The sequence below is a fragment of the Amblyomma mixtum genome, chromosome 9 (genome assembly GCF_055824585.1).
Source record: "Amblyomma mixtum isolate Tamu chromosome 9, ASM5582458v1, whole genome shotgun sequence".
In the NCBI taxonomy this organism is placed as follows: Eukaryota; Metazoa; Arthropoda; class Arachnida; order Ixodida; family Ixodidae; genus Amblyomma; species Amblyomma mixtum.
The window spans coordinates 41,980,015-42,007,865 of NC_143020.1; the positions used below are offsets into that span (position 1 = coordinate 41,980,015).

Consider the following 27,851-nt stretch of genomic DNA (forward strand, 5'->3'; position numbering starts at 1 on the left):
AAAGTTAAATTTAAGACGTTTCAAAAAGAATCAATTGGCCTATAATGTCATAAACACGCGTCACTAGACATTTGCGAAGGAAAAGGGGTCAGCTCACTCGACGTTATACGCGGGTTCCTTCTACTGCTGAGACTAGAATATGCGAGGAACAATACGATACCTAACCTGTTCGCAGTACTGTTTCCAGTAGCGACCGTACTTCTGGCAATACTTTTTCTCGTCTCTGTAACTTCTGTGCAGTATTGGAACGGCTAGAAAGACGACGTACAGGTACGGCACCACACTCGAAGCACCACTGGGCACCGTCCAGCATAGACCGTCAATGATTTCGAACATGTAGTTGGCGTGACGGCTCAGTGACCAGAACCCTGACTCCAATAGAAGTTTGTTTTTTTTATTTCCAGTGGCGTCGTGGTATGCAGCAAGGATCAGCTTGGGTGGTGATCCCCAAATTTTGCATTTGCCTTGCGTAGCCCTGACAAATTGTTTTGGGTAATCTGTCCAATACTCCAAGCCGATCATCAAAACACCCAAGACGAGAATGATGGTCCCTCTTAATGGGTCGTCTTCAGGACTCTTCTTGACCATATACAATCTTGCCAGTAGGAAAAAAGGCTCAGAAAGCAAACGCATCCCCGACAGAGGTAGAAACCTGCAAAATATAGACAACTTAAATTGTTACGTGCTTAATATTTTACATGCAAATTCAAAAACTCCGACAGAAACCAGGTGTTTCTTACACCAACATCTTCAAGTACAGTCTTCTCTCGTGCCATAATTTTATACCTTAGACAGTCATGCGCTATATCTGCTTCTCTTCTGACTAAGGCCATGCCACTTTGTTACAGCAACGACGAAGAGAAGTGACCTACGATTCCCGTTTCATTATTTCTCTTGATCTTTAAGGAGAGGGAGCTCGCAGTCGCTTAAAAGTTTTGCATGATTCCCCAATGAGTCATTTGACGTTGTCAGTTTAATGCATTCAACATCCGCCCATTCCAGCAGGTAGCTCGCTCACGATCACACCACTAATGTCACACGCCCGCTGAGTGCTTACTGTATTATCAGCAACAACAGGTGACTCGAGTCCACTGCAAGACGAGTAAAGATAGTCTGTAAATAATCAGCTACTGCGCGAGTCGTGGCCACATTCTCCGGGCAAAGTTTTTCATCTTCTTTTTCAGCCTGGTGGCGCATGCGTAAAGTAAGTGTGATACAGAGCAAGATGTCCTAGAATCCAATAATAACCGTGGTCGGCATCCATTGATGCGACTGAATTGCGAAGCACTATGTCTGTCGAGAAATTCTCATCATCAGGTTAACTGCGTCCACTTCAGGACAGAGACAACTCCCATATCACTCGAAATAAAGAAGATTTTGTGTCAGCAGCAGCTACCTCGCACCACTAACGTTCTCACCTGAACCAGCTTTTCGAGCAGCAGACTGCCATGGGTGAGCGGGCCTCTCTAGTAATCACATAGTCCCCATAAAGAACAAAACTTCGTGCTGGCCTAGTTGGTAGGACATAGTTGAAACTTGAATCGCCTCCTCCGCTGAACCAAGTTTCAACTATGTAGCCATAAAGAGGCCCTGAAATGACTATGATGGTCATAACCTAATCCAATGTATTCGTGAAAACTTGCATTAGAGTATGTCCAGTATTTGAATTTATTTTAGGAGTTCTGCGAGCGTCACGCAAATGACAAATAATTTTATAATTAGGTGCTCGCAGCCAATTAGGGATACATCTCTAGCGCATGTTCTTTGCCACCCTGGCCCTAATGACATTAAGTTGACAATCTATGTGCGGCTTCTCATTGGGCATATTGAAGAGGCTTGGGCCAGGTTGGGTGCAGCCCAGAAATATTTTTTTCTCAGGTGTCTACGTGAACAAATTGAGAGCGCAGAGGAGGAACATCATCTTTAGACCTTCGGGGTTAGTGAAGATAGCTCAAAGATATTCGTGATGAGGTCTCAAGGATCCAGTAACAATTAGCACTCGTGCACTCCTCTCAACTTCATTAAATAAAATTTGAGGCCTCACCAAAGGACAGATCAGTTATCTTGCCATCTCACTGCATGCCGTGTCCATGCATACCCTGAGAAAGACTGCTCTCTCTTTAACTTGCCCTTGTCATTTTCCGCTCCCTAGATAACAGCATTTCCCCAATTTAATTGTGCAATGTACAGCACTTTGGTGCTCTCAGTGCTCGATACTAATCCGAAAATATCCCCAGCTCCGTCCCCCACGCCTCATGTGCACCCTGGTAACGTAAGATCTTTTGCTCATCCTGACACTCCACCGTTCCCGAATGTCTACTCCTGCTGGTACCCACTTTGACGCTACCGAGAAGCGTATGGTTAGCTATAGTCTTTTATCCCAGCCTCAACGACAGCTGTAACGAGGTGTGAGTTCAGTCAAAGATATACTTTTGCAGTGACCGCTGGAAGAGGATTTAAGTTTGTCCTTTTTGGTGAGCGTTGGTTTATAGTGTTTTGAATTCTCAAAATGCGATGTATAACCACACTCCTATCTGTATAGTGGACCCCGAATGAATAAATTAGTGTTTTTCACACCTAAGGGAAAAATCCATGTGAACAAAATTATATATATTCTGAGAAATTAACCTAAAGGAAAAGTTTGAAATTTAAAGACTTCACGTCTGTAAGAAATTGGCAAAAATATTCGTGGGAAGAATTTCGTCTACAGGCTCGAAAACCGTGCAGTAATCTTGAGAACGTGCGAGCAGATGGTGTCTGTGCACTGTTTCTTTTTGAAATAATTAGCTGGGCTGGTCTGCGAGCCCAGAAGAGCTCGTCATTACAACATTTCCCTTTGAGGTCTAATGGGCCAATCACAATCAAGTGGCAGCCTTAGCTGCTGTGTCGTCTGTGATGTAAATAGTTTGCATGTAACCGTCTTCCCACCAAAATAACTTCGCTATATACACAGTCTGCAGAATAGCCGTCACTCCCACGGACCAGTTCCAACCACCAGTCTCTACTTGAGCTTTCCAGCTTACCAGCACCATCAGCTGCCATAACATCATTCCGAAGCGGCAGTTTGTCAATTTTTTATGTCGAGTCGCTGTCCGATCCGAGGGGAGAGCTCTAGACCGCAATTGAAATCAAAGGTAACGTTTCCAGAGGTACCGCATTCTCCAGGGGAAGGCTTCACTCTGCCCTTGATGTACAGTAGCAATGGAACTGCGTAGGCCATCAGTGTGAGGGAAACAGCTGCCCCTGAAAGACTCCTGTACAGCGGCTCACACGGAGTGTCTAGGACCAGAAGGGCGAAGGCAGCTAATGCCACGGTGATGATGTAATATGTGAAGCCTGTCATGCGGCACATGGGCCTGTGACCTGTAGGTGTCGGTGGCCCGTAGTACGTTCTCCCAGGTAGCACTTGAAGCGACAGGCCGCTGTAGGCAGTGTACCCCGCAAGAAGGATAGAGGACTTGAGCCACGTGCCGCCTTGGCAAGTCCACGAGTCGTACCAGAACGCCATGAATCCCCGTTGCAGAGCTTTCAACGCGCACGCATCATAGGCGACGACGAAGGATATGGCGCATACCACGAAATTTGGAACCAATATGATGAGGAGCAAGGGAGTTAAAGTGTGCGATATGAAGGGAAGAGATGAGCCGTCTGCTTCTTGCAGGACTGCGTGGACGAAAGAGAAAGAAAACAAAGGTTGGTTGGTTGGCCTCAGATAAGGATCCACTACAGGGGAGTGGCGAAGACACAGGCGGGTAAATTTCCGGAAACAAGGAAGTCGTGAAGGTGGAGGAAAAATAGGCTGCGTTCTCAAGCAAGAACCGTTATGCAGACCAACCGCCGTAGTTTATTGAATATAATTACTAGCTGAGAAACCACTGCGCTTCAAAGCTGCCTAGGGTGGAAAAGCAGAATAATTTTAGGTTTGGTAACTAAGCAATCTGCGTGCAATGAAAGTTCAACTGAAACAAGAAGCGAAGAGGCTAATAAGAGGCACTAAAACAACAGAATCCTTGGCTACACACTGTTTTTGAACGCAGATGAAAGGAGGCTTTCATAGACACAAGATGCACAGCAATATGGATGCAAAACGCAAAAGTCGCCCAAGTGTTTTGCTATGTCAGTGCTCGCTAAAGTTTCACAGGTGGTCGAAATTATTCCGGAGACTTGCACTACGTCACCTCTTTCTTTCTTCTTTCACTGCTTCCTTTATCTGTTCCCTTTCGGAGAGGTTCGGGTGTCCATCAAGTTATGGCAGACAATTACTGCGGCATCTGCTTTCCTCAAAGCCAGTTTTTACTATAACAAGTCCGATTGTCAAGCGCCTGGGGAATGGTGCTGTCATCGCCTTAGTGCCACATACACACGCTCGACATCACTTATGTAAGTAGGTGGCTAGTAAATCGAACTTAACGCTGTGTGTCTGTCCCGAAAACTTTATTCCTCGTACATAACTGGGAGGAAGTTCGAATTTTCCCGGAAGGGGTCACTTCTCACAATCACTAGGTGCGCTCCTCAGTACAGGAGCCCATTGGCGACCGCAGCCGAGCAAGGCTGCGCCCAGTCCCCTTGGATAGATGTTATGTTTGGGGCGAGCTTCGGGGTTGGCTGACATGCCCAAATGATATGGAAGAAGTCCGAAGACATATCCTCTCAGTAGGCGCACTTTCCTGCATATGCAGGATCAAAGTGCTTTAAAATTGCCGAGTACAGCATAGCTTTGTGTAAAGACTGATGAGTGTGCCTTCCTCCGTCTTTGCAAGGACCATACAGGGCTTGAAATAAATTGCTTGGCCGGATTAGTATCCCTGAGTAGGTTGTGGAAAAGTGACGGCAGATTGGGTTCAGGATCCGTTTCGTAGGGGTCTGAAGCAGTGGTGTAGCCAGAAATTTTGTTCGGGGGGGGGGGGGGGGGGGGCTGATGCTGTAGCGCAGCCTCCTCATAGCACTTTTGGAGAAATCAAACACTATAATAATAAATGCATTGCGGTTCACAATGCCATTGTGTATTAGTTAATGCTACGCACTGTCTAGGCAAGTGAAATATGTATTTTTAAATAAAAGAATATATTCGTATGTTTAAAAATCATGGCAGACATAATTGATACCAATGCTTCCATGTTTTTGTGTATTTCATAAGTAAAGAAAATATCACATGAAGTCTAGAACTATATCAGTCCGAAACCAGCAAAGCAGTGCATGCCGCTGATATTAAAAACGTAAAGGCTATGAAAGAGCAAGTAGAAAACAAATATTTTAAAGAATCTTTGTTGTTGAAGAACCTTTACGTTTTTGTACTTATGCAACGGAGAGCGAAAAATCTCAATGACGCTGTCCTTCGTTTCAGTGTACTCTGCAGCAGCAGCTGTCACCGGTCATGTATTGCGAATAATTGTACCGAAATTATAGTCGCAACAGAGAGCACATGTATAAACGCGCAGTTCTGCAAAATATGCAAAAATATGTAAAACACAAGAATAATTAACTGAATTTCCCGATTTGAAAATCTAAAGCACGACTTTGAAATCTCCGTGCAGCTTTCGCGTAAAAAGTTTATGGGAACTTTATACCCTCTGAGTTTCCGAATTGAAATGCGTGGTTCCGTAGACTCCGCGGCCGCCGCGAGATGCCTCGGCGAGCCCGCTTGCCACCGATAGGCACTTGAAAGCTTGTGCTAAGATGGGGCTTCTTGCGTTACGTGACTCCAACTGTATGGCCTTGCCACGAAATCCAACCCGATTTAGCATTGTTCGCGCCAAAATGTATTTTCTATTCTGAAAAAGACATTGTAGGTGACAAAATCCAGAATGACTTCCGGCTACGGTAGTTGTTTTGGTCAGCGGTGCGTGACAGTTAAGAAAAAAATTTTTTTTTTTTTGGGGGGGGGGGGGGGGGGGGGCTGAAGCCCCATAAGCACGCCCCCCCCCCCCCTGGCTACGTCCCTGTTCTGGAGGAGTTGCCCGGAGAGTGAGAACAAAGGAGACAGCATCTGCCGTTTCATTGCCTTTGAAACTTATGTGACCAGAAGCCCATACCATCGTTCGCGACGCGGAGCCCTCGAGGTACTCGCTATTTTGAAGGATGCGATACGCAAAGAAAGGAATGTATTTCTGTTAAATATTCCTGCAGGCCCTTCTAGAGTCGGTAATGATTACTCGCGAGTCCTTATCTGCGGCGGCGAAGGCAACGGCGACCTCTTTCACATGTGTATGTCATGAGCTCTGAACGTTCAGCCGTTCACAACGACGATTTGGTGGACGACTGCGGCCGTGTACTACCATTCATGGTGAAAGCCGGATGCGTCCACTTAGAATATTCCGCATTTGCTCCCATAGCTGCGGGTCAGTGCCTCCATCCGCGCAAGGCGCCTGCCTCTGTGATCGTCACTTGTCATGTTCGCCGGAAGAGGACACACGCGCAGCGCGTATCTCCAGACTTCTGATATGCGTACGAGCTCTACCGTCAGTTTTGGCAGTGGATGTGTAGTCGGGCTAGGCGGCGTGCCGACGGCGTCTTTGAAAGCCTCGTATATTGATTTCTCAAGTGTGCCTCCCGGAGCTCGGCGAAAGTGTTTACCACCCCCAGGCCCATGAGGCTCTGGTTTAACGTGTTCACCAGGAGATCGAGGGCAAACTTCTACATCTTTCTGAGAATCACCTCTAAGGCGTTCTCGTCATACTTCCGTAGGTGAAGGTAAGGAGTGGAGTAGAAGAATCGACTAGGCACGAAAGCATGCGCCAGCCACAAGGCATCTTTGCACCGCAACCCCCAGCGTTTGTTGGAAACCCGGCGCACCACCCGGTTGGCCTGGTTTCCCACATTGTGCAGTGTGGCTAGTGTCGTTTCAACCCGTAGATATTTATGGATAGAGAGACCAAGTACTCTAATCTCGTCGTGTTCTGGTATTGGACAGCAGGCCAGAGATAGCTACATTTTGGTGGAGCACTTAGGCGACGGGCGAATATGCACAAATTGGGTTTTTAAGGCGAAAGCCTTTAATGCCTCATCGTTGTAAACAGGAGTTGTCGACAGAAATGTCACGCTTTTCAGTTGGTCGAAACGATCGTGACTTCACAGTGCGCGGATTTCAAACGGGGCCAATTGTACTTTGTTAGTAACCATGCAACCAATTAAAGGGATTGTATAGTGATGATCCAAGTAAGTAGGACTGACTGAGTTTAGTTAATTGCTTAATCACCCAATTAGCGTAATTAAGCTTTCTAGTCATACCAGATAAATAAAACCGAGAAAGAATTTAGTCGAGTTCGGGAATCGAACCCCGGTCTCCGGAGTGCGAGACGAGCATGCTAATCACTCCGCCATGCCAGCTAGATGGTTTGGAATGAACAAAGGCGCGTCTAGTGAATACGGTGTCTTCGTTCACTCCCATCTTCCTCCCTTTCCTTAAGGCGAGGGTCAGGTGTCCACCGAAATTTGCGAGACAGATACATTTCCTTTCCTCAAAAACTAATTTACCGACAAGCAAGACGTAGAGCCGAATGGGCGATGGCGTTCTGTGGACTCCCTGGCAGCCAACGTTAATAGAACTAAACTCAGTTGCCAAACCCAGAGCGGTTTCGCGGCGCCGTCACCACTGGCTGCTTTGAGTGGCGCTGCAGTCGTACCAGGCTTCAGCCGGTCCGATCAGTTGCTGTACGTGCGCGCATGTCGTAGAGTGTTTCCGCGACGCGATTGCTGCTGTGATCGTTGTCTTTGTGTTACCGTGCGCTTGCATGCAGAGTTTCAGGTGCTGTATCTGCCATGCCTACGTGCTGTGTGCCGGGCTGCACGAGCGGTTACAGAAACAAGACTGCGAGACATTTTTTCGCGGCTCCTCGTGACGCGGATCTCCGCGCGGCGTGGGATCAAGCCATTCCCCGTGTTGACAGAAAACTCTCCGACGAATCACGTGTGTGCGATCTTCATTTCCATTTTGAAAGGAGCGTGGTTATAAGAGTTTCTTCACCAAAGTAGCATATCAGACATCTACTTGAAAGTTGGAGATCAGATCATCGCTCTTACCAGCTTATCTAAACGCGAATGTCTGGCTGGCATTGGTGCAGTGTGTTTTAAACATAAACTAGCAATAGTTTCAGAGCGCAAACTCCCGCATTTATGGCACTCAAAAGCAGACCACAAGTAACTACGATTTCTGTGGTGCAGTTTTCCGAAATAAGCAGATTTTACGCACAGCGTCGTGAATGATTCCGCCCGCTGCTCACAACCCGAGCTGCGAAGGCAGTGAACTTCCTCGGGTTCGTGTGTCGTCAGTTTCTCTTTCCCTGCAACAGCGAGGATGTCTGACGCCAATTCCAGACAAGAAATTTCATTTTTATGAGTTTACCGCTCTCAGTGTATTGATCCTAGCGTGCGCTGCCGTTCCAACAATATTTTTCGATCCTTCACGCAGTGCACTACTGCTGGACAGAAATACAGAGATACTTTTACATTTTATTCACAACACATTTTGCGCACGCATTCCTCGACGAGGCTCCACTTACCCCTCTCGATTTTTGCTTCTTCCCCATTAATAACATGGGTGTACGTCTTCAGTATGTCTTCTTCGTGAAAATGAAGATCGCACACACGTGATTTGTCGGAGAGTTTTCTGTCAACACGGCGAATGGCTCGATCCCATGCCGCACGGATATCCGCGTCACGATGAGCCGCGAAAAAATGCCTCGCAGTCTTGTTGTTTCTGTAGCCGCTCGTGGAGCCCGGCACACAGCACGTCGGCATGGCAGATACAACACCTGAAGCTCCGCATGCAAGCGCACGTAGCCCAAAGACAACGATCACAGCAGCAATCGCGTCGCGAAAGCACTCTACGACATGCACGCACAGTAGCAGGCAGACATTCGCGTTTAGATAAGCTGGTAAGTGAACTTACGATTAGCCTTGCGATCATCTGATCTCCACCTTTAAAGTAGATGTCTAATATGGTACTTTGGTGAAGAAGCTCTTATAACCACGCTCCTTTCAAAAATCATGACCGCCCGCAATTTCGGCCAACGGTATAGCATTGGCTGTAGGCAGCGATGCTCTATCACTCGAGTTGCTGCAGCAAAGATTTGTGGCATACTCGCCGCACAAGGTTCAGAACTGACTGGTGTCATTACGATAAACATCGGTAAGTGCGATATTTGGGACGCCAGTTGCTCGACATTCCCGAAGGCTGCATGCTACGACGCTGGGCGGCCGGGCCTGCGGCGTCTGCTAGCGGCGGCCAGCGGGAGCCTGTTTCGACGGCAGCGCCCCCTGGCGCTAAAATTTGCGGGCCGCTTCAGCCGCATGGAGAAGGCGGAGAGTTTGGCAACTTAGTTTAGTTCCATTAACGTTGCTGGCAGCGCTGCAAGACGCTATCGCGTTCCACACTCAGAGGCGGAGCTTAACATCGTAACCACAATTCAGTGACACTAGCAGCAACACCACGCTCAAGGCTTTCGCCTCTCCGCGCTTTAGGTCTACAAAGCGCACCCCAGAATTTTTGGCAGAGAGCATTCAAGGTCATAGCGGCGGAAGTAAGCGTCCACGATCTCCGCCGCTTTTTGCAGGTTGGCTTCAATGCCTCCGACGGATCCGTGTTTGCCCCAGATGGTTATGTCGTCAGCATACAAGTACAGCGCATGCTGGAAGCTTTCTACCTGCCCTAGCTCAGCTGGGAGTTTCAACATGGGGAGATTTAAAAGTAGCGGCGAGAGGACCGCGGCCTGTGGGCTACCTCTCGTTATCAGTTGATAGGGGCCATGTCCTTTTTCTTGAATTCGGATTATAGATTGTCGATCTGAGAGAAGTTGCTTAGTATACCGAAACTAGTTGAGAGAAAACTGACGCCAACCAATATTTTAATTTTGCCCAACGTTTCGGGACCAACTCGGCCCCTTCTTCAGGGGTGACTAAAGTGTGCCAGCAGCAGCAGGGTGCTGCCTTCGCTCTCCCTTTGTTAGCAGGTGGCGCAGTATACTAACGTACGCTGAGGGGACCGTTCCTGGAGTTCTATTCATCGCCGCCTTTGCGAGCCGGGTGTGCCATGACTCCACATGTCGGCTCTTGAACAGATTTGGCTCCACGGCCAAGACGCTCCCCTCCTCGAAGGCTGTTGGGTGGTTGGCGCGCTCGCCGTGTTCAGCGAGGGGCATGGATTGGGAATCGTTAGCCAGATGTAATTTTTGTTGCCTTGTTCTTTGGGGGAGGTTTTTTGTTTCGGCGACGCATGAACTCGGCACTTGGAGCACGAGATTTCGTGAATGACACCCGGTTGTTTTTCTCTGGCGACGTGGTATTTCGGTCGTGGTAAGTAGCGGCTTATTCTCGAAACTGGTTTGTGAGCAGAGTACATTCCATATTTTACCAGAATGCTTGCAATTCCATTCTTCTGTACGTCGGCGAGAACGGTGGCTTCTGCTTTTTTCCCTGCTTCGGAGGAGCAGATTGCCTTCGATCTTCTCAGAAGAGAGGAGACCACAGACTCTTTGTGGCTGGTAGGGTGATTGGAATTAAAATTTAGGTAGCGGCTGGTGTTGGTTGGCTTCCTAGAGACACCGAACTTTAGATCTGCCACTTTTCTTCTTATGAAGACGTCCAGGAATGGCAATGTGTTGTTCACTTCTCGTTCCATTGTGAACTGAATAGCAGGTTCGACTGAGTTGAGGTGAGCCAGGAAATTTTTGACCTGCGATGTCTTCAAAACGCAGAAACAGTCGTCGATGTAATGAATATAAACTTTTGGTTTTTCTTGAAACGACATGAGTGCCTCCTCTTCCATGGCCTCCATCATCAGGTTGGCAGCAGTCAACGAGATCGCGGCGCCCATGGTAGTGCCGCTGGTCTGCTTATAAAATTCTGCTTTGAAAGAAAAAGCTGTGCTGCTTTGGCAAAACTCCAAAAGCTGGCAGAGTTCTTCTGGATTCAAGCTCGTCTTGGTTCCTAGGTCAGCGTCCGCTTCAAGGACTTGCTTCGCTGGGGAAACGGCAAAGGGCACAGGAACACTGGTAATAAGCGAGAGCACGTCGAATGAAACCATGCACTCGTCCGCTTCCTGTTGTACGGGCTAAAGACGTTCGACGAAGTGGCTGGAGTTTCGCAAGTGCGTTGATGTGTTGCCTGTTCGGGGTGATAGGACTCGGTGGAGGTAGGCTGAGAGCGCATTCAGGGGTGAGCTGGTGAAGTCCACGAAGGGTTGCAGCAGATCGCCGCGTTTATGAAATTTTGGCAGTCCGTAAAAGGCCGGTGTTGAGCCGTTCCAGCAGATCAAGCATAAGTAGAGGTGTATTGATTCCGGGTGGTGCTTGACGGTGGATGCTAGAAGCTTGTTCATTCCGGTCTGAAGTTGCGAAGTTGGATCCTTTCTTATTTTTCGTAAGCTGTGAAGTCCAGGAGCGTTTTGACCTTTTCCTCGTAATCCGGTCGGTCGAGAACCACTGTTGCGTTCCCTTTGTCTGCCGGGAGAATGACGATGTTTTGGTCGCTTCTAAGGCCCAGGAGAGCTGACATTTCTTCTTGGGAGAGGTTCTGCGCCTGGCGGCCGGGAATCTTGGACGGAACCCTGATAGCTTTTAGCCGCACCTCTTCGCGGGCGGAAGATATAATATGCCTGATGCCGTCGTCCACAGCTGCCACTAGTGGTGCGAGGGGTGGCCTAATTGACGTGGTGTTGAACCCGTGGCCTTTCGCCAAGGCAGAAGTTTCGTTTACAGACAGCGATCTCGATGATAGGTTGGTGACAAAGTGAAGACGTCACCAGGTGGTCTACCTGCCTTGTCTTTCTCCTTTCGCAACTTCCAGAGTTTTCCTGCGTGGGACGACTCCTGTTTTTCTGCTGTGCTGGAGAAAACACTGTCGGCGAATACCTCTAGCGAGTCGAACACATCCGCGCGTCGATGTTCAAGTTGTCGCCACAAGAAGAACAAGTCCAGTTCCTTCCGCCTCAAGATGTCAGAGACTTATGTATCCTTTGCATGCACCAGTCGTCGTTTAGCCTGGCACAGAATCTTCTTGCCTTCCGGAGAGTGGACTAGGCGCTTCAGTCAAGGCTGTGTGGAACTAGTTGCATATCTCGGCAGGGCTTGTTAAAATCCACGTGGGTCTTGTACGTGATATCTCGGCAGGGCTTCGTAAAATCAAGGTGGGTCTTGTACGTGGCCACCGTGCGGGAGCAAGTGACAAAGTGCTTGGCCAACTGTGCTGTCTGCTGGCCGAAGTCAAGGTGTATTGATTTGAATGAAAACATCTTCGACGGAAGTCCGTCAGGTTGGGTTCGTGAGATGGTTGAGAGAAAACAGACGCCAACCAATATTTGAAATTTGCCCAACGTTTCGGGACCAACTCGCTCCCTTCTTCAGGGGTGACTAAAGTGTGCCAGCAGCAGCGGCGTGCAGCCTTCGTTCTCCCTTTGTTAGCATGTGGCGTAGTCCGCTAACGTACGCTGAGGGGAGCGTTCCTGGAGTTCTATTCATCGCCGCCTTTGGGAGCCGGATGTGTCATGAGTCAACATGTCGCCTCTTGAACAGGTTGGGCTCCACGGCCAAGACGCTCACCTCCTCGAAGGCTATTGGGTGGTCGGTGCGCTCGCAGTGTTCGGCGAGGGAATTGGATTCCGAATTCATTACCCCGATGTCATTTTTGTGTTGCCTTGTTCTTTGGTGGAGATTTTTTGTTTGCCGACGTATGAAGCCGGGCACTTGGAGCACGGGATTTTGTAAACGACACCAGTTTTTCTTTCTCTGGGGACGTGGTCTTTCGGTCGTGGTGAGAAGCAGGTTATTGCCGAAACAGGTTTGTTAGCAGAGTAGATTCCATAATTTCCCAGAATGCCTGAAAGTGCCTCGATGGTTCCCCTCACGTATGGAAGTACCACGTGCGCGCCTTTCGTTGTTTCATTGTTGACTGTTCCCCCTCTCCTCCGAGACTGACGGCGATCAACGCGTTGAATGAAGCCACGTATGTAGCCATTCTTATTTAGGTCGGCGACAACGGTGGCCTCTTCTGCTTTTTTCTCTGCTTCGGAGATGCAGATTGCCTTCAATTTTCTAAGAAGATAGGAGATTCTTTGTGGCTAGTAGGTTGATTGGAATTAAAATTTAGGTAGTGGCCGCTGGGGGTTGGCTTCCATAGGCACCGAACTTTAGACCTTCCACGTTTCTTCTTATGAAGACGTCCAGGAATGCCAATGTGTTCTACACTTCTCGTGAACGCACGTGCAATACTCCAGCCACTTCGTCGAACGTCTTTCTCACGCACAACAGGAAGCGGACGAGTGCATGGCTTCATTCGGCGTGGTTTCGCTGTTTACATGAGTTCTTGTGCCCTTTCCCGTTTCCGTAGTGAAGCAAGCCCTCGAAGCGGACGCTGACCTAGGCACCAGATCGAGCCTGAACCCAAACGAACTCTGCCGACCTTTTTAGTTTTGCCTAAGCAGCACAGCTTTTTCTTACCAAGGAGAATTTTATAAGCAGACCAGCGGCACTGCCATGGGCGCCGCGATCTCGGTGACTGCTGGCAACCTGACGATGGAGGCCATCGAAGAGGAGGCACTCAAGTCGTTTCATGAAAAACCAAAAGTTTTTATTCGTTACATTAACGACTGCTTCTGCAGTCTGAAGACATCGCACGTCGAAGACTTCCTGGCACACCTCAATTCAGTCGAACCTTCTATTCAGTTCCCAATGGAACGAGAAATGAGCAACACATTGCCATCCGAGGACGTCTTCTTAAGAATAAAAGGCGCAGATCTGAAGGTCGAAGGCAATCTGTTTCCCCGAAGTAGAGAAAAAAGCAGAAGAGGCCACCGGCCTCGCCGTCCTGCAGAAGAATGGCTACACACGTGGCTTCTTTCAACGCATTGGTGCCGTCAGTCTCGGAGGACAGGGGAAAGAGCCAACAATGAAACAACGAAGTGCGCGCGCGCGGTGCTTCCATACGTGAGAGGAACCAGCGAGGCACTTGCTCGCATTCTTAGAAAATAAGGAATCTACGTTGCTCACAAACCTGTTTCGACAATAAGCTGCTCTTACCACGACCGAAGGACCGCGTCCCCAGAGAAAAACAACCGGGTGTCGTTTACAAAATCCCGTGCTCCAAGTGCCCGGCTGGTATGTCGGCGAAACAAAAAAACGTCCAGCAAAGATAAGGCAACACAAAAACGACATCCGATTAATGAATTCGAAATCCAACACCCTCGCCGAACACTGCGAGCGCACCGACCACCCAATAGCTTTCGAGGAGGTGAGCGTCTTGGCCGTGGAGCCAAGCCTGTTCAAGAGGCGACGTGTGGAATCATGACACATCCGGCTGTCAAAGGCGGCGCTGAATACAACTCCAGGAACACTCCCACGTGCTAACCACAGGAACGCGCCACCTGCTAACAAACGGAGAGCGAAGGCAGCACCCCGCTGCTGCTGGCACACTTTATTCACCCCCGAAGAAAGGACATAATTGGTCCGGAACGGTTGGACAAAATTAAAATATTGGTTGGCATCAGCTTTCTCTCAACTATCTCAAGAACCCAAATACACGGATTTCTGTCAAAGATGTTTTCGTTCATACTGAAAGCTATTATGTCCACAGTGGGTCTGAGAGAGATGTTGCGGAATAATTTCGTGTGTGACGTTGTCGAAAGCCCCCTTCCAGTATAGGGCGTGTACTGCCTCATCGTTGAGGGTGTATTCGACAGGGTTTCAGAATTTGTCGATCGAGTTGAAGCAGTACATCCTGCGCACGACGGTGGGGGCGGAGACCGAACATGGTGCCTGCGAATGTGTTTTGGTTTTCCAGAAACCCAGACAACCTGTCCAGCACCATGGTCTCTATCAGCTTTCCCGCACAAGACGTGAGGAAGATGGGTCGGAGGTGGTCTGTGTTTATGGCTTTGGCGAGTTTCGGAATGACAGTTCCTAGAGCGCTCTTTCAACCATTGGAAGGGGTGCCTCACCAAGCCAGATTGAGTTCATGAAAGCGAGGAGGGTTTTGTAGGCAAGGTTCGGAATATTGGCAAGCATGTCATAGTTTTGTTCCGGCCTGGTGCCGTTCCTCGTTTCATTTTAGCCAGGGCCCCATTCAGGTCGTGCAGCTGGAACGGCTGATCCAGCTCCGTGTTATGTCAACCTGCATACGAGTACGCGGGCTCTTGGGGGTCCTGTTGAGTGCAAAGACACTGGTCGCGCAGTTTGCACGCTAATTTTGGAGCATTTTTATCGAAACTATGAGTAGCTCGCTGGAGATGTTTTTTTTTTGTCTCAGTGCGGGTTTGAGCCCGGTCAATTAGGGCGCGGAATAGGCGCCACGTGCCCTGGCTAGACATCTGTCTGGCAGCCGTGTTTCATTGGTTCAACCAGTTCGAATCGGCGAGTTGGGCCGCGTACTCTGCCACTCGCTGGGTGTGTTCGGCGATAAGAATTTTAAGCTTTCTATTATGTTTTTGGTAGCGCCATCTGGGGACGTTGAAATTGCCAACAATTATAAGGCGGTCCCTGCCCGCAACCTTTAGATCGCGGCTCAAAAGTGTTGCGAACATTACATTTTAAATCTGTGGGAACAGTAGGTGTTGAGTATATGGAGTGCTGGATCGTGTTTCTTCAGCGGAGGAAGTGTCACCATCACATACGAATATTCAATGCGAAGCTGTAAGTCGTCTAGAATAGCCTTACAATTTTTAGGCACCCTGACGCAAGAAGACGGGTCCAGCTAGAAGGTGATGTAATTTGTAAAGGTGGCGCAGCTCCCTGGCTCCTGGAGGGCAACCACCGCCGGAAGCAAGTCGAAGGTTGAAAGGAAAAGTCGGAGATCCGCCTGTGTTGAGCAGGAGCGGAAGCCCCCTGAACAATTTGGACTGAGCGATTTGGACGGAGGTGGCTGATTTGGTTATTGGGCAGCGCCTGAGATGGGCAGTAATCAGGGACGGACCTAGTTTGTGTGAGATGCGGGTTCCAGGTCATCATACAGATCCGCCGCATTGCATAAGGAAGGAATGTAAACATCCTTTTGATCCTTCTGGCCATACCGAGAGTAAACTGGCAGTTCTATCTTTTGATCAAGGAAGCGATGCATTACTTATGCAGTTCGGGGACAACGAACAGCAGCTAGAGAGAGTGCAGTAGCCTGTACTCTCTATTTGATAGAGTACCAGTTCTTAGAGTGTAAAATACTTTACGTGAAACGCTGAAAGCGTCAACGCTTTAGCTGAAGTTAATTAACAACTTGCGTTGCAGAGTTAGTGCGGTTAATTGTGGTGGTTAGCCATTTCGAACATTGAATCTAGCGCAAGTTAGACGAGAACAAGACAAAAAAAGCACGACACAAGAAGGGAAGACGGTACAGGAGAAGGCTAGAGTCTTTCCTGGATTTCATCGCCTCGTCAAATGTGCGCCAATCATGTAGCTCCAAATCTGCTGCACTCGTTTCGTCATAAGTCATTGCTGCTGAGTTTGATCATAGAACCAAATTGATCATGACTTCCAGTTCCTCTTTTTGTTGAACTGCAAAGAATGAGGTATGTAAGGATTACAATTGCCTCCTACAGTTCTTAAGCTATATATCCTGACAAGCACTTCTTGGATTCTACACGTGGAACAGCTCTGTTTTTTTTTTCATCAACTAATGCAGTTCGAGCCCAAGTAGCATTAAAAACGTATCAGGGATTTGCTTTACCGCGTACAATCAGCGCCGCTCAATGACCATGACCCCTCTCTTGCTCCAGCATCACCGTTCCTTCTCTTTAATGATGACCGGGGCTGCCCCTACGAACTATAAGACAACCTCCGGAGCGATTGCGCTACGCACCGCATTGTGTCGCAATGCCGCTTGCACGCGCCGCTCGAACTGTTTACGATCCCCGAGGAGGGGTATGCAACAATACATGGGAGAGAGCTCGCGAGAACACCTCACGGGTTTTGAACAGCGGAAGCGTCGAACCTCAATATAATGCAAAGCGAAGGAGCGTGTGATATTCCTCATATGTCGGCGTTACCTTTTAATTCACAGAGGGGCTTTGGGAACGAATAATTCCAAAGAAAGGTAATGACGCTGGCGCAAACGTTTCAGCCATTTATTTTTCTATCGCACTTACGCCGGCTACGTCTTTATTGCTTCAACTTCTAGAGAAAACACTGTAGCCAATCGCCCAACCGCAAGCGGTCGCGGCGATGTAAGAAAAACGAAACACCTTCGCGGATACGCCGAGCCGATCTCGGCATCAAATCTCCATTTAGATACGATTCTCTGAGATTTAAACCTACCTGAGGAAAATGGCTTCAACAATTCTCTTATACTCGCAGCAAAGGGAATAATTTTGGTTTATTTCCGCAATATATTTAGTGGAAATTTTTCTTTAAAAACAAAAATACAGCTTAGCTGCAGTGATAGAGCCGCCCACCGAGTTATATTACCACGCAAAGCAATGTCTACACACTCGTGATCTTCTCAACAGTTTTGCTACGTTGGGCATGGCAGCTGGTTAATTGGGCTTAAAGTACACAAGCAGTCACACCGACCTTTTTGTTCTGAAAAGCGAAAAGTGAAATGCGAATGCCAGCTTACCTGGTTGTCTGTTATGCTTAGCCGGCCGGACTGGTTGCATAACTGCTGGTCGATGACTGCGATCCCTTCGGGAACAAGGATATTTTTCTTGTTAAGGACAATGCCGTACCTAAACCATTTACCAGCGCTTCCTTTTTTTTTCTCCTGAATGAAGACTAGAACGTTTGCAGTACGCGTGTGCTATTTGCGAATATGGTATTTAAATGTGCCTCCGCCGCAACGCTCGCACGTACTCATTTCGCCGTGCTGCGCACTACTACGGTCAAAACACGAAAGAGCGGACTGCAAACACCTCGGCGAAGCAGTGATAGACTCGTAGCGAAGCTGCTTTTTCAAGATAGTGACCGCTGATAAGCGGTACAAGGGCGATCCAGCAAAACGGGTGGCCCTCTCGGAAAGCGGTGCAAACAGGGATTCTAGGCTTATCTCGATTCTTTATTTAACTTTGCTGCTTTCCCCGAAAACACGCCCGTTTGTTCCTCTTGGAACGCAGTAGGTGTAATTAATATATACGATAGGAGTCGCTTGGTCCAGTGTCCACACAGGCTCATACTGCAAAAGCACTACAGAAATATGTGCCTGTTTTTCTCTTCAATTTTGATTAGGCTGGTGTGTATTGGAGGCTTCGTAGCGCATTCTGTGAAACTAAAGTGCGCCATAATTTCACCCTGGTTGTCGGAAATTATGTCATAGTAACTGTGACATTTTTCCCAAAATAAATATGCCTTACACTGTTCATTAAAGCCCGAAATGTTTAAAACAGTGCTTACAACCATAGCAAGAGGCTGGACGTGGTTCGAAGACATAAATAGCCAGAGGAGGCAAGCTTCTGCAATAACACAAATGCGGCTTGGTATTTTCACAAAATTTTTTGAGATCAAAACAAAATAGGGATAACGAAATGAAATAAAAGCCACAACTCTAAACAGCTCACAATGCGGAATTGCCATATAGACGCTCGCTTAATTCGTGGCGAAAGGCTTTGTTTGCAGATTTAAACATTCAAAATACATGTGATAGAGTAGAGTAAGTTCGTCAATAAACTCAGTAGGTTTCATTTTCCGGTGAAATCTTGTGTCGACCATGACCGAACTGAAATTTTTTTTCTGAACTGCGGTTCCAACATATGGTATACGCCACTCACTACAGACAATTTTGCTTTGAACAGACTGTAGTTACCATGCGTGAGGTTTCGAGTCCAGCAGAAAAAAAATGGATGGCAGTTCTTTAAGCACGCTATTAAAGAAACACGCACTTTATAGTCATGCAGGTGACCGAATGTTAACGGTTTCACCTGATAAAGGAAAGCTTTGTCGATTCCTTATAGATTCAGGGAAACGTGTAATTGGGCCAAGACATGTTGCAAAAATCCAGCGCCACAACACGAAGCAAAATAAAAAAAAATAGCAGGTGGTTTAGCATTGCTAAAGGGCAACTGAAGCGGTTTTAGAATTCGATGAGTTTAAGGTTGCCGAATGTGCGAAATGTGTTGGTAAAGCCTGCGAAATAGTTTTGCTCTAGCATTTGAAATGGTGGCGTAATCGCCGAATATAGTCGTCGTCGGCGTTCAGGCTTCGCTGCAGTGCACAGCGATGGGCAGAGACCCTGATAATGACGTCACGTATGACGGCACTACGTTTCCAGCGAAGAAACGGTTATTCCATGGAAGAAAACCGACGCCATCGAAGGTGAAGCTCGCAATGCATTGTTTGGAGGCACCTGATGACGCACAGCAGCATGTAGGCATAAGCAGCGGACAATGAAATTTAGGCAACAATGACGTCACTGGCGAGTTTCCTCGCACTACTCAATTGTAGTCAGGAGAAGCCTGAACATCTTCGTGACTTTAATCGACGATTATGTCACCATTTCAAATGCTAGTGCAAAGATACTTTGCATGGTTTATCTAGAAGCTTGATAGATTCGATTTCTTGAATAACCTGGAATTCTCACAAAACCGTTTCATCTTCCCTTAAGCATGAATATTGGCCGAAACTACAGTTTTTCTTAGGGTTGGCACCACAGCCTCCCACCTAAAAGACAAAAGACACAGACATCCGGTTTTGCGCTTCCTATATTTTTTCATGTTCAGTGCCAATTCATCCAATGTACGCCGGCAGCCTATGCTCCTACGCTCCTATGCTCCTATCCCCTCATTCCCTTCCCCAGGGCAGGGTAGCCAACCGGAAACCTTTCTGGTTAACATCCCTGCCTTTCCCCTCTCTTTATCTCTCTCTCTCTCTCTCTCTCTATCTGCAGCAGTGCTCTCAACGCAAACGCGCGTTGCTCTTGTGCCGTGTTTCTGCCCCAACGGTGTCCACGCCAACGCATGCGGCACACATCTCTCCCTTACACCGGCACAGAGCTCTAAGCTCGAATATTAGTTTGATAGTAGCATTAGTTGATAAAGAACCCAATGTGCAATGCACAGCTCGCAATGTGTTGCAATCCGACACGAGGCGTCATAGGCTGCAACTAGGCTGCTTAAACCATTATTGTGCGCGCTAATCAACATGGCGCTTGCAATTTCAGTGATTGCCTTAACTGTTTCTTTTTGCCCACATTTCTTTGCGTTCTAAAGCATCTCGTGGATGCTTGGTTATGATTTGGGCAAAGGCGCAAAGCGTTTAAAGGGATACTGAACCAAATTTTTGGAGCTGCTGTTTTTCATGTAAACATGTGCTTGACTGCTAAAATTGCTAAATGCAACAAGCATTTTAGCGAAAAAAAGGCGGATAGCACGTTTTTTTTTTCGCAATTCATTGCCGCATTGTTGCACCTGCCAGCCGCCTGTGGAAGCTTGGACTAGACGTCATAACACCCGCCCGCCCACTGTTCCCGTATTAGCAGGACTGCCATCGCTACTTACGGGCTTTCCCAGTTTTGCGCCGGCAGCGTCGGAGTTTCGAAGCCTTATCACTTGGTCTACCAAAACTCCAGTGCGACATCACGAGTGACGCGACCGGTTGGCCATCGGACGAGGGCGCCAAGACGTCACGCTCTTCACCTCGCGCCAGCCGGGAGGGCTTGGCGCACGCTGATGAAAGATCGAAAATAAAACTATCCGCTGAAAATTATGCGCAGTGACGACTAGATTTCGATGTAATCACATTCCGAGAGTCTTTTTTCAGTGTTATTGTTCAATTATAAGATTTTGCTTTAGTATTCGTTTCAAGTTTGTTAATTCTGCAGAGCTGCCAGCACACGGCTTCATCGCTTTGTTTTCTGGATTTGTCTCGATTGATCACACCCAGGTGGTGCCTTTTATTCTTGTCCAGAGCTGTCCGGAGCTGTCTGAACAGCGCTTCCGCCACGAATACCTGATTGTTCTGCGCTCTTATGCGGGAATGTAAACGGTTCCTACCACATCTGTCATTTATTCCTTTTTTAGGATTGATGAATGGGTTATGGGGTTTAACATCCTAAAGCGACTCCAACTATGAGGGGCGCCCTAGTGAAGGGCTCCGGAAATTTCAAAAACCTGGGGTTTTTTAACGGGCACTGACATCACAGAGTACACGGGCCTCTAGAAATTCGCCTCATCGAAATTCGACCGCTGTGGCTGGGATTGGACCCGCGTGTTTCGGGTCAGCAGCCGAGTGCCACCAGCACTCCGCAGTCACGAAATGGCAGTCACGAAATGGTAAAAGTGAATGGATGTGAAGCCATATGCCGTCTTTGCGGAACTTCTGCCATTAACAGATATATTTCACTGACAGCGCAAGGCGAATGCGCGTTCGAATCCCACAGTTGTTAAAAATGTCGAGCTGTCCCTCGCACTTGAAGCATGACTCGGATCACTGTAGGCTACGGGGCGCATGAATTCGTGAAAATCCAGAAATGATGTAAAGCCGCACCTCCTTCATAGCCAGTACGCGCGAACTGTCTAGCACCACATAAGCCGTGTATACTAGCCGGCTTGTTATGTGTGACCGAAAAAAAATGGTAATGGTGTGGGGAGTCTCTGATGACTAAGCATTCTGCTGTGTGGCATGTGTTAAGTGCTGCACGAAGATAAGGAGAAAAACATGGAAATAAAATGTTCCTCAGTATAACAATCCTAAATTATTCATTATGTCAGAAAATCATCATCAACCAAGTGGTGCTGAAGGAGCCTTTTTTTTCACCAGCACTCCACTGAACTCAGCCGGCTTGTCTCATTTAGATTCCTTTACCATGTGCTGTCCGACGGAACAAAAGTAACTGAGATTTTCAATTGCATGCAATTTTCATTTTCAGTTCGCTGTTCTACACTAGTAGGCTTACTCGAACCACTTCAAGTTTTTCCAACATACCAAACAAACCAAAGTCAAAATGGCAGCTACTAAAGATGCATGCCGCCTCAACATATAATGATGTTAAAAATTATGGCGAAGTAGGCTAATGTGGTGCAATGCCAAAGTAAAATGAAGAGGTTGTGAAGTCTTTGCCTTGATTGTTTATAGATTACTTTTGTGGGTATGCTTATCTGTTGTGAGAATTTTATAGGCGAAGGCAGGACGCGATTTGTTGTATGCGCATCTATTTGTGCGAGGTTTTATGCCTGAGGCGCTAGGAAATTAGGGGAAAGAGTTGCATTTAACCATACTGTATACGCCTTTCCCTAAACAATTTAGTAGAACGTTAAGTTCGGCGAGTTGGTATGGGTTCATGGTTGAAAAACAGGGCCAAAAGACTAGAGACAAGAGTAAAGGCAACGACAGGACAAGCGCTGAACTCACAACTAAGGCTTTATTGCGAAAACCTGCGTATATAAGGAAGGCATAATACATGAAAACAAACAAAACTAGGCAATGATAAAACTAGCGTGCGCCCGAAGCCCAGAATCTGCCAAGAAACGTGATCTCGTTATCACTTAAAGCAACCGAAGGTTTGCTAACGCAGCCCCGCGGGAAGTAGCAGAAGCATACTTCATCGCAACGGAGCTACGGGGCTGCGTTAGCAAACCTTCGGTTGCTTTAAGTGATAACCAGATCACGTTTCTTGGCAGATTTTGGGCTTCGGGCGCACGCTAGTTTTATCCCCGCCTAGTTTTGTTTGTTTTCATGTATTATGCCTTCCTTATATACCCAGGTTTTCGCAATAAAGCCTTAGTTGTGAGTTCAGCGCTTGTCCTGTCGTTGCCTTTGCTCTTGTCTCTAGTCTTTTGTGCGCTGTTTTTCAACCATTTCCCTGAAAAAATCTTTCTGTTCTTTTACATTCCTACAATGAAGGAACCATTAGTATTGAAATACTTCAATGCATTTCTTTTCCCACGTTCTGAACGCCTCGGCATTAGAAAACGAGTGTGCACTGGAGTGGAGCGAAATCGGTAGAAACAAAGGAACAGATCAGTTCCTTTTACTTTTATCATGAGACCTGGGTAAAGCCAGAAAATTCATTGGATGGCGCAAAAGATTTCACCCATAAGAAACTGTTTATTCTTGTGCTTGAAGCCATATCTCAGAGGCATGCAAGTCTTCGTGTAAAAGCTTAAATCCGTTTAAATTCCTCTTTCGTTCTGTGATCAGGCGTACTTCTTATAGCATTACTCGAGTTTCATTTCAGGCACCACCTGAAAGGAAGAAAGCACGCAGGATCGGCTTAGAGTATGCCGCTATGGGTTAGGGCAAACTTGCAGAAAGAAAGTTGTTTATTTAAGTAGAAATAAAATGTCAAAGCGCAAGAGTCGACGGTTATAAGTATAGAATGTCGCATCAACGTAGAAGAAAGCAACGTTTCTTTTGCAAGCAAGCATTCGCGATGCGCACCTGAAAATTGAAAAAGAGGAAACCCAAAACAGGCTTGAAATGAGCGCGTCGTCTGCTACTTTTTGTCTCTGCAACTGTCGCGCACTTTCCGTTGTATCTGAGAACTACAGAGAGTTAGTTATAAGCCTCACTTGGAGTTTGGCATCACTTACGGAATTGCTCTTGCTGAAGAAGGGATATACTGGTGCTGTGTAGTCTGGTTTCAGTTTCAGTTTTATTGCATTAACCTACTCGTCCTGCTTAACGGCCATGGCTTTCAAAAACTTGGCAGCAACCGCCGCGATGATTAAAGAATTGCTGGGTGACGAAGACCTATAGCCCGCTCGAAAAACACGCCCAAGCCGATCCCAAAAAAAAGCAGAAATTTTTGTCAACTGGTCGTTACAAGTGATTTTTCTGCAGTATTTATATTGTTACGTGCTTAGCACGCACGGGGGTTTATTCACAGAGGGGATCGGTCGGAGCAGGATGGAAGCAGGCAGCCTACCAGCGTCCCTCAGCTCTTTTTCTTCCTTTCTCCCTGCCGGTCAGTCCTTCATCTTCTGCTTCTTCCGTCGAGATTCTGTGGAAGCACGTGACAATATGTTGCCTGTTGGTGCTATAGAACTGCCTGTCTCGTTACGACAACAGACTGCTCAATACTACAGAAAATCCAGTTGTTACTAGAGGAATGATGATAGCGGTGATCATAGTAACGATGACAGCGATATCAAAAAAGAGATCGTGGGTTCGAGTCTCGTGAAGGTAGTGGGCTCCACTCCTGTGAAAGGCGTGGCTTTGAGTCGTACAAAGGTCGTTCGGATGTAACGATAGCCGTGAACGTCTTCATAATTTGCCCTCCTCTGAAACGGACGTCAAAGTAGTCATATATGTCGACATAATTAGGCCTACTCCCCATAAAATAAAAATGATAAAGGAGGAAGAAGGAAAGAAAAGATAAAGGCGCTCGCATTTCAGCTTTTAAGAAGACCTAACACCAAATCTGCAATTTTCAATCCAAACTTCATGGCTCGTCGCCGGATCACTTCGAGCAGAGAATTTATGGTTTCTGTTCGGTGCAAAGTGTTTTTTCGTGCTGCCTTTTAGAAGACAGCCAAAACGACCAATGAGAAGAATGAACACGAAAATGGGCGATCGCTAAAGCCGACACGATGCCTTAAATTCGGCACTAATTAGAGAAATGAGGTTAAAATGAAGCAATACGTACGGCTTCCACTTTCACGATATCCACTTTTTCTCCGAATGTTGCATTTATATATTCGGGGTTGTCCTTTTGAATCGTGGCGAAGTGTTTGTAAGACGTAAAGTCGGTGGTAACTGCGTACCCGTCGCCCGATTTACGCACTTGGTAGGTTAAAATTTGTCCGGCTTTCATACCAGCCATAGTGAAGTATATTGTTTTGCCCTCCAGATAGATCCAGAGACTGGAAAAAACAAAGAAGGGCGGATCATTAGTGCGAAAGCATTGCAGAGCTCACTTTCAAGGCCATGTCCGCTAAAAAATGTGTCCACAGTAAATGGCACCAAGGGACATCACGAGTCACACTTCAAAACACGCGACAGCAACGTAACATGACGTCATGCCAAGTCATGTGGCAACGATATATTATGACGTCATAGAAAGCCACGTGAAATCGATGTAATTTGACATCCTACCATGTCATGTGAGAGACGATTGTAAGAAGTACATGCCCCGTGACTAGCAAGCTATGCTTAAAAGAAATATTTACATAAGGACAAGGTTGCTCAAAAAGTCCCAGGCTACATGGTCCGCTTTTCATCGGTATATCTTGGCACTTAAGATTCTGATAAAGCTATGAAGGTTTTCAGATAGTAGAACGATCCTTCTTCTATTCTCTGCAGATATATTGAGCTTCGAGGGTATCTAAACTGCCCGACTATGCTGGTCAAAAGCAAACCCTATGGCCTTTGAACTTTTGACTGACCTTGTACATATATCAAGGTTACCGGACACATTGACATTCACAAGTACGCATGATCCTAAGCATGTAATGCGAGCCTGTTAAAGAGGTACCAAAGACTCGTTGAGTAACAAACAGGAATGGCTCGTAGTTGATGTAAAACAGGATAGCATATTTATTGACAGAAGAGTTTGGCCTAAAAGCCGGAACAAGGCGATCGTTGTTACCATGGATGAATATGACCATTGCCGAAGAAACTCTTCTTCGCCCAAAAAAACGGGTTCCTCTGACAAGAAACTCGTTAGTTCCATTCGAAGACGTCCGAGTATTCGCCACACAGCGCAACGGAAAATTCCAGCAGTGACCACGGCGCCTCGACCTCACCGCAGACTTTGAAGACCCGCACCAATTAGCAGGCAAGCCACGGGAGACGAAGCACGAAGTGCCATGCCCGTGGAATACAACATAACTGTGCGCCAAAAGACATGCGCTAACACGCAGGAAACTGCAGCGTGGTGATTAGAATCGTAGAGCGGGCAATTCAGACAGGTACCGGAGCGTAACGCACCCCACCGCTCTAACCGATCACAAGCAGGCAGCGCTGCCCCACCAAGTTACCCAACAATGGGGCATAGATGGTCTGGGAGGAGACGCTGCGCTAAGTGCGCCCATTGAACGCGATGCATCGGTGTGCGCCGATCGGCCGGCACAACAGGAAACAATAGCGAGCTCATAGTGTACGCCACATGGTGTGCGACGATATTGACATAAGGTGCTACGGCTCTGGCATGCCTGAAAAACGCCACTGACGAAGCATAGAAAGCGTTAGGCTGCTCTGACAAAGGTCCATGATTAACTGGGGCTGCGGGATCCAAAAATCGTAAATGGGGGTCGAATAAGAACAGATCCACGTCAGGGTTCACGCCGGAGACGCGCCCCCCGGCAGGATACCTAAAATGCCCCTCATATCTAACAGCTATGATTTGACGGACAAATTTGGAAGAGAAAACTTCCTTTATCCCGTGGTTATTGAAGAACAGCACGAGCCACAAGCTCGGTTCTGCCTGACCAAAAAGAAAGAACTGTTGTCTGCGCCAGTCTCAAACACCAAGGGGTGGTTGAACAATGTGGCAAAGGTATGAGAAGGCACCCGGCATGACGGCTTGAACCAGGTAGCGCCTCTCAAGCAGAGGCACATCAATCGTCCGTGCTCTTCGCACACGAGCTAGAATGCCTTCTACGACCGCAGACAACACACCATTCCATACACCAGCACATTCATAGCTCAGTCATAGCTGTGTTCATCGGCTCCTCAGCTGGTGCCGGCGGAGGCGGATGTAGTGGTGCGGGAGCTGATGTAGAAGTAGGAGGAGAAGGAGCGGGCGAGGACAGACGCGCTGGCGTGGCCTGCAGCTGACGTGACAGGTCCTTATTTGAAATCTACTTGGAAGCGATAAAGGCCTTGAGAGCCATGATTTTGGGGTCCGGCGTGTGGGGCTGCGATTTCCAGGAGACCAATGATGCCTTTGTGGAGGCGGGGGCAGTGGACGCCTCGGAGTTGGTTAGAGGCGGGTAGGAGACGGAGCGGTGGCGGCTGGCAGACCGGGCACCACGGGAGGTAGAGCATTGCGTAGGCAGGAAGGCCGGGAGTTCTTGAGGAGGGACCCAGTTGCAGTCGTTGTTGTGAGAGGTTTGGGCTTTGAGGTGGCTCCGGCGACCCTTCCGGTCCAATCGGTGCCTGCACGATCGCGAGCCCGTGATGTGGGCCCCCTTGCACAAGATGCAGCAGGGCACGCAGATCACGGGTTCGACAGTCTTTTGGATCTCGCCGCAGCGGTGGCAGAGGGCGGACTTGGGCTTCGTGCAGACATCCGCGCGGTGGCCTGGAGCCCAGCAGTTCTTGCAGGAATCGGCTTTAGGGCGGAAGGGATGGCAACGGTAGATCCTGCAGTTGAATGCGATGGTGATGGAGAGGGTGGTGGTACCGACGAAGATGACCACGATTCATTAGAGGGCCCGATCTGAAGCGCGTCGGCGATGACGTCGGGTGTGTTGACATTCATTGATTGCAGGTCTTGGACTATTTCGTCCTGATTTTGGGAGTGCGGATGGCGTTGTATGTGATGCCGCGGTGGGCGTTGTAGGGTGCGGCTATGTAGGCACGGAGGGGGTAAGAATTAGGACCCAAGAGGCGTTCTGAGAACCAGAGGCAGAGACTAGCGCGCTGCTCAGATGGGGTGGTGACAGCGAGAGAGTTATTGTACGGATTGATCCTTACATGCTAGGGGGTGCGGGCGATGGCATGTTGGCGAGGGAACAGAGGATTTTCATCAGGGCTTTCTGGATGGTAGTGCTGAGGTCAAGTCCTCCACCTGTGTGAAGACGATTTTGACGTCTTCCGCTGGGAGGGGAGCATAACCATGTAGTGTGGCAGTACCAGAAGTACCACAGCCGTTGGTGGTGGACGGGGGAGGGGAGGTCGTGGATATATCCGAGGCAGGCGCTGGTGAGATGCACAGTGCATTCACTGCATTCACTGCAGTGCATTCATTCACTGCAGCACGTACCCACTGTGGGTCAGCTGCAAGCTCGGCAGGGGTGATAGAGACGCCTTCAACTTGGTCCGCCATGTTAGCTCCTTGGAGGTCTG

The 27,851-nt window shown here is 48.0% G+C and overlaps 1 pseudogene; it reads right to left on the minus strand.

Annotated features, from left to right (window-relative positions):
* Positions 1-132: 132 nt before the first annotated feature.
* Positions 133-27,831, minus strand: LOC149328851 (uncharacterized; annotated as a pseudogene).
* Positions 27,832-27,851: the final 20 nt, after the last annotated feature.